Raw genomic sequence first — 7677 nt, 5'->3', positions numbered from 1 at the left:
ACTTCAGGTATTTTTTTGTAATTTGCACTTTACTTTGCTTAGGTGTTCTTGTCTCGTTTACCAGTGCTGCTGAGTGCCAGCCACTTCGCAGTCACTCCGTCTCTGTTGTGCTCGAAGGGCGGTGAAGCTTGAGGTGATGTAGGCATGCCAGGGAAGGAGAGGAGTTAGGAGCAACTTAAGATGCAGGAGCAGCACAACGGAGAAGTGCGCATGCTCAAATTGCGTCGTTGTGCCTTCGGAATGGTGGACGAGGCTCTCTGACATTTCTTTTACAGCGGGCTAGAGCAGTGGAGTAGCGAGGGTGTCCTAATGCAAGCAAGGAAAATTAAGCCCTATCCCCTTGTTTTGTAGTAAAAAGCAGTTCGTCAGTGTGTTGGGCCCCTATGCACCCCTGCTGTCCCGTGGCACTGCCCCTGTTGCAGTACTGATAACCAATCACCTGGCCTACAGACAGCTTTAGCTTCCTCGCCCGCCTCATATTTTCAAATTAATCACAATACAAAATACATACGTAAAAGCTACGGGCCTTTGGGTCAGTCTTCATCACCCTTTGTCTGTCCAAGTGCCATTCACAGTTTGTTTTGTCCAGCAAAGCATATAACCTAGGGCAGTGGGCCAGCCCACGTTATCTCTTGGTGTTCTTCACTATGAATGACTGCATTTGTTCTCTTTACCTTGCATCCACCTACAGAAGAAATGCACATTCCGACAGGCAAAATAGTTCCTTTCTGCAGATGCCACTCACTTTATGTCTTTCCTCTCTCTCGCTAACTCTCCCTGTCTTTCTCTTGCTTCATCTAACTCTGTCTTTCTCAGGGTCTCACCACTTTCTCTACCACCTTTTCTTTTTTGTGTTGACCTATCTGTATCCAGTGTGGTTTTATGTAAACTCGACAACAAAATGACTCACAAATAGAGAGTTATACATGCATTCATAACATACTAGGGTCCATTTAATTCACAGTGTGTGATTGATTCAGTGTGTCATCAATTGATTTTGGAAGTATTCTCAAATAAATGATTGCACTGTTAACCAGTACACAGTAATTCTGTCGTTCATTAGAGCTTTTGTGATTTCCATTTTGGGAAATTCAGTGATGCCCCACTCACAATTAACCCTTTGCATTTCCTGCCCATTCAAGTCCCCTCCACTCCCAATGCAAGTGCTGCCTCTGACAATTACCACTTACCTGATAAACACAAAGTAGACACTCAAAACACATATACACCAGGCTTACATGCCCACATTATGTATCTTTCTAACACACACACACCTGTTCATTCTATTGTTTGCCTACCACCTATCCAAGGTCTTGCCTCTGGTGATCTCTGCACACCAAAACTGCAACACGCAAACCCATAACACCACACACAGTTAGTACAACAAAAACGTATAGACCTAAAGTAAACCAGACCTATCGACTTTGAATGAAGAAATGAAATTATTATTTATATAGCGCACAGCTACTCCAGGAGTGTCCAGGCACTTAAAGATCAGCACTGAAGGCCAATCAGAGAACACAATCCTAGCCACAGTCCCCAATACCCTAAGTACTATAAAGATAGGTTTTCAGCACTTTTTTGAAAACTGTCTTCCATAATCATTATTCTCAAGTATATCAGCCATTGGTTCTACAGGCCCGTGGCAAAAACCATGAAAAAAAAAACCCCTCTACCCTACTTTTTGAAGTGGTGGTCTGTCAACAGCCCAGCATGACTGGAGCGCAGCAATCTCTCACGTCTGTAATCGTTAATTCTTTCGTTCAAGTATGATGAACCCCTGTCGTGGAGGGCTTGATGTGTGAAAGTCAGTGCCTTGAACATCACTCGCTTGCGCACTGGAAGCCAATGGAGCTTTTTGGGAAACAGTGATACTGGTAAATGCTTTGGTGGGTTATGCAATATGCAGACTGCCATATTTTGCACTACTTGTAAACGCTGGATTAAATAACCTGGGATACCCAGGTATAATACTTTGATATGATTCAGCCAGGACAGTATCAATGCCATAAGCACCGTGACCTGTACTTCCTGAGGGATCAGGTGCAAAACATTTCCTGGGGAGGCAAAGAATCCAAAGACAGGATTTCATCACTGATAAGACCTGTGCATAAAAAGAAAGGTTTGAATCAAACAGATGGCTAGGATTTTAGGGACCTCCGTGGATGGTGTTATTCAGCCAAGCACCTGTCCATCCTGGTAGAGGGCCTGGCCCAAACAGCTGAACCTCAGTCTTAACCGGGTTGTACTGAAGTTTGTGCTTTCTGTGCCACTCAAGTAGAGCTTTTAGACAGAGAGCAAACGTTTCTTTGGCCCTGACTGAGTCTCCTTCATAGGTTAGTAGGAGCTGTGCATCGTTCTCATGAGAAATAATCTTAATACTGAACGATTCCACCAACTATGCCAGGGGAGACAGGTAAATGTTCCACGGGAGGGCAGAACCCTGAGGCACCCCATCTCAGCTGTTTGACTTTGGAAGAGATTGGTTTCTTCCATAGCAAATGCTTGCCAATGCTTGTTTAAAAGTGTTGCTCAAACTTCATGTAAAAATAAGTCCACTCATGATAAGTGTGTGGTAGGAAGAGTGGAGACTAAAATCCTTACGATTGTAGCTGACATTTATCTGTGTTACATAGGCACTCATGGCTATCCAAACATCCCCTTGTTAGTCCACTTAATTCAGTTTCACCAGTGGATCCCAGTCGGCAATGCTTAATTTAAGCTAATGATTGCCAATGGGGGAACACTGGTACTTTTTTGGGGGAATGACATTCCTTCTTTTACATTTGCCATTGATGAGAGCAAGAGAGGGAAACACAAAAAGTGGAACAAAGGTGGAAGAGAAAAACAGTGAGATAATGGGATACAGAGTGTCTGGTAGTTGATTAAAGAGGCATGAGGTGGAATTAGTACTAGCAGTCCAGCCTTGGGGCACACTGACATTTAATTGCACCATCCACGCAATTCAGAGAGGAGTTTAGGCACCAGCACACATTCTTTACAAATTAACCAGAGCTAGCCCGTGTACTTTATCTCAGGGGGTCGTTTCTGTTAGTTCTCTACCCTAGAACGTTGAGAAAGGGGCTGGTATTTGTAATAGCTCAAAAAGACCATGGCTAGTGATCAGCAACAGGGATGCACTTTGAACTTACCTTAATATTTACTTCCTGCCATTAAGCAAAGTATAGAGCCTACACATTCAGCTGCCAAATTGGCAACCTAACAAGTACAACGTCCGGCTAGAACTTCTGCACACTTTGGCCACTTTTCTGACCACTGTTAATGCTCGATTGGGGAATCTTAGAGCACACCTGCATACAAGGAGAGAGAGTGGGCACAAAAGTAGCTGCTACCGAGGTGGATAAATTGTACACTCTTCAAGGGCATATTTATTGACATAGTGGTACTAGAATAGCACTGTCTTTTTAAGATGTTTTATTGATCTTATATGTTAACAAAAATAGTGTATCCATTACAATGACAATCAAGTTCTGCGGTTTAAATAGTAGTATCACTTATTGGTACATCATAACGTGTCTACCAGGTGTTAAAGTCAAGATGAATAACAGAAACAAGGGAGCTAGAAAAAGAAATAATAAAATAACATATATTAGCTAGTACAACCATACAACGTAAGCCTCAGCACCTCAATGTTCCTTCGGTGTATGTTTACCTGTGTCCTTGCCCTCCACTAGTCCTCAGTCGCCCATGTAAATGGACGAAAGTGGGCTTGACGAGCTGGTGGATGGAGTGTGAGGGCCGTCACATTAGTTTGAGGATTCATATAAGTTGGGATTCCCAGGTCATTGCAGTAACTGTCGCGCCTGTCTGTTTGCTAACCTTCCTAGTTAATGCTGCTTCTGCCAAACATTTTGTCACTGTCGACCAGCCTGAGAGAACAGTGGATTGTGACACCTTCCATGATAATGCTGTTTTCTGTGGCCAGTCTCATGGTGAGGCAAATGAACTACCATTCGGGTTGCAAGTATTTGGGTGGAAGCATTAATCGCAGGAGACTTAATTTAAGTTCTCTAATCCCTGTCATACCTATCAAGGTGAGCAGCATGTTTGTGATCTTCTCCCAATAGTCTCTGAATGCTGTGCAAGCCCAGACCATGTGAAAAAGCCCAGCTTCTTCTGTCCTAAATCAAGTCCAGGAGCCCAGCTGAGTCAGGCACAGCTTTTTCAGCCATTTGGGAGTGACGTAGATTTGATAAATGCAACTGAATTGGATTTATTTGTCACAGGCATTCCTGGAGACGCTGGCAACACGTTCCTTAGTCTTGATCCATTTCACATCAAAGAGCAGTGTCAGTAGACATTCCTCCATGTGTGGTCTAATGTCTTTCTCCAAAGATGGAATACCCATTGATCATTTTGTAGAGATGCATGATTGCCCTGGACTTATGGCAGTTTCTCAATGTGGCCTGAGATTTTTTATCTATTGATGGTTCTACACTTTCATGCTGTACGAATTTCGTTTACTATTTGGGTGTAGTTTAGGAATTTACTCAGTGATATTTCAAGACCAAAGAAAATTCCTCAACTGATACATGTTTGCTTCATACAGTTGTCCAATATGAAGGACTACCACTGTAACTAAATTATTTGCAGTGGATTTCTCCTGCAATGGCATCAAAATGAGTTCCGACCCAAGGAGGAGGTCAGGTGCATGATCCACTTTCGTCTCACCTTCTTGAGATAGTGGAATCCGGCATAGCCTCACTATTACCACTAAACTGTGGTTTCATGCCATTTGCAGTTTCTGTGGGGATTGGTGCCAGAGCCTTTGCTATATAGCTTGTTTTTCATGGAAGGAGACAACGCTAGCTACCTCTCCAATAAGGGTGGGCAGAAGTCATGTCGTTTCAGTCCTCGGAATTCTACGGAGTTACATTAAAAACTCAGTGAGATTCCACAGAGTTCCGCAAGCAGGCTGAAATTGGTATGGTGTGCTGCCCGTGCTGATTTTTAGTACCGGGAGCTTGTTCCATGCTGAAGAATCAGAAAGAATCAGAGAGAGTGGCACCACACGATGCACCAGAAGTTGCTGGTGGTAGAGATTTTTTTACTGCTGCTCGATTAGATTTTCTACTCGAGCAGCAGCTTTCCCAACACAAGCTGTTGTGACTGCCCGCGACCACCTGCGTGTGGAAATTCCCACAGGGTGCCCTCCTAGCACCCAAAAATCATGCTAGGAGATCCCAATTCTCACTCTTACTCACCAACTTACCTCTGGTGGGCTGCACACGAGAAAAAAATATGCCACCCTGTGGTCGGCAGAATTTGATAGGAGCTCCGCTTAACATGCATAACGTGGAGTGGCCAAAACTCTGCAAACTCAGGCGGCAGAGTGGAATTTATCAGCCACCCTTACTCTCCACCCATTGTAGTTGGAGCCAAACAGTAGCTTCCTAAGACAGAGGGTCTCTGCCTCTCTTCTGTTATTGGTGATTTCAGGTTAGGCAGGGGCACACATTATTGTTCATTTCTCTATAGTTCGTCTCGTTATAAAGTGTATTTCGAAAGAAACCTACAGATTGGGACAGTAGAATGTTGAGGGTGAGAAAAAAGCTGCATGACAGAGGTTAAAACACACCTACTATGAATTAGAAACAGTTAGGACAAAACACTGATTGCACCTGCAAAATTGACCACTATTTACAGCCATTACTCCTTCTAACACTTTGGACTCTTGCACCTATGTTATTAAAGAACCTTCTATAATGAAATGTAGTTAGATTCTGCTTTTTTAAATACTGTTGGAAAATGGGTTATTGGTAAGGGCAGGTAGGTACCTACACCTAGCAACAAGCCACCAACCTCCACTTAGGTACAGTTAGGTCTCAGTAAATTAATCCCAGCTCAACCCTTGGTAGCTTGGCAACGAGCGTCAAGGCTTAACTTAGGAGACAGTGTGTAAAGCATTTGAATATCACAAAACAGTAATTAAATAAAACACAGGAAACAGTTTAAAAATCCAAAACCAATTTATAAAAGTAGTTTATATTTTTATCTTTAAAATGACACAAAAACGAATAAAATCGGATAAAGGGAACCGGAGATATGAATTTTTAAAGAATTATTATTTTTCTAGCGCTTAGAAACAAAAAGCGCCAATCGGGTCATCTGGTTGCACCTCGACCGGGGCAAAGTCAAAGTTTCAGGCCGACCGCGATGGAGCCCTACTCGGCTACAAGTCGCGGGAGGCCTCGGTTAAAAAGTTACCTTCTGACTTAGTCTTTATTTTGAAGTTTTTCTTCACCGGGACGAACCTGCCAGTTGAATCCGACCTCCTGGAGCCCTTGTCCAGATACGCGATGTGGGTTTCCTCGGTGGAGATTTTTACCTTCGGACTTAGTCGTTTTTTCGAGATGAAAATCCTTCGACCGGGGTAAACCTGGATCTTGATCCGACGTCCGTGGAGCCCTTCTCGGATACGATGGCTGGGAGGTCCCGGTCAACTTTTTACCTTCGGACTTAGTCTCTTTTTCGGAGATTTTCGTTACCGGGATGAACCACCAAATCAGGCCGGGTCGCGGTTGAGGCAAGCGGGCTAGAATTTCCGCGGCGGGTCGGTCCCTCTCTGGAGCTTTTTAAAAAAAATTCTCAAATCTTCTCCAAACTTCTGGGGCTTCACCCAGATGTTCTTTTAAGGTTCTTTTGGGGTCCACAGCTCACCCCAAGGGTCCAGAAGTTCTGTGATGGTCCTTGGGGGGTGCGGACTTCAACTCCCAGAATGCACCTGGCGCAAACTCCTTTTTGGCCACTGGACAGAGGTCAGCTGGTCACTTTTCAGGAGTTGGTGCAGGGGGACTCTGGATAGCAATTTTTCACCTGTAGCAAACAGGGAGTCCCTCCTTGAACCAGTTGAAGCCAGGCAAAGTCCTTCTTGTGGTGAAGCCCAAGTGTGCAGCTGGTGCAGTCCTTCTGAGTGCAGGTTCCAGGTGCAGGCCAGGGGTCCAGCAGGGCAGTCCTTCTTCTCCTTTAGTTCTTTTCTTCTTGAAATCTGGCAGGGATCTGAGGTGTGGGGGCAGGTCTGCCAGTTTTATCCTTGCTCCTGGGTGAAAAGCAGGGGGGTCCTGGTTCTCCAATCAGGTACAGGGTCGTCCCCCTGGGAAGTGTGGCAAAAATCCATCCCAAAAGGCAACATTCTCTAAAAATCCAACATGGCTGAATCTGATTTTTGGAGGTTACATCTGGCTGAGCCCACCCACTGGTGTGGCTAAAAATCATAAACACACCCCTCTCCTGCCCTCTCCTAATCTAATCAAGGGGGCACCTAGTTGTCTGGGGTTGCAGGATGTGGGGGTGTTGCTGGGTGCTCCAAATGTCCTTCTCTGCCTTTGAAGACCAGTTTGGCAGCCCTCCCCTTCCTGCCTCACCATCTGCTGAGGGGAGATTCTCTCCCACAAGCACATTCCTTTGTGTGAAGCCAGGCCACTTCACACCTCATCAAGGCAGTTGGGCTAAGCTGCTGCAGGCTGGCCAATCAGAGCACAGCAGCAAAAACAATGCAGGGCTGAAATTGGCAACTTTTTAGGTAAAGTCTAAAACTTTTTACCTGAACAAGTTATATTAAATCCCACAACTGGAAGTTGTGGGATTTATTACAACAATTAATTTGATACCAAATTCTTGGTATGCAACATTTAAGGAGACTTTAAAATTTAAAAT

At 44.5% G+C, this 7677-nt stretch overlaps 1 protein-coding gene across 2 annotated transcripts in view; it reads left to right on the top strand.

The window, feature by feature from the left end:
- The window catches only part of WFDC3 (WAP four-disulfide core domain 3), a 271764-nt gene that overhangs the window by 196951 nt on the left and 67136 nt on the right, over positions 1-7677 (top strand). The window lies entirely within an intron of this gene.

This window comes from Pleurodeles waltl, chromosome 7 (genome assembly GCF_031143425.1).
Source record: "Pleurodeles waltl isolate 20211129_DDA chromosome 7, aPleWal1.hap1.20221129, whole genome shotgun sequence".
Taxonomy (NCBI): domain Eukaryota; kingdom Metazoa; phylum Chordata; class Amphibia; order Caudata; family Salamandridae; genus Pleurodeles; species Pleurodeles waltl.
Note: the sequence above shows the minus strand (reverse complement) of the source record. Positions and strands in the feature narration are given on the sequence as shown.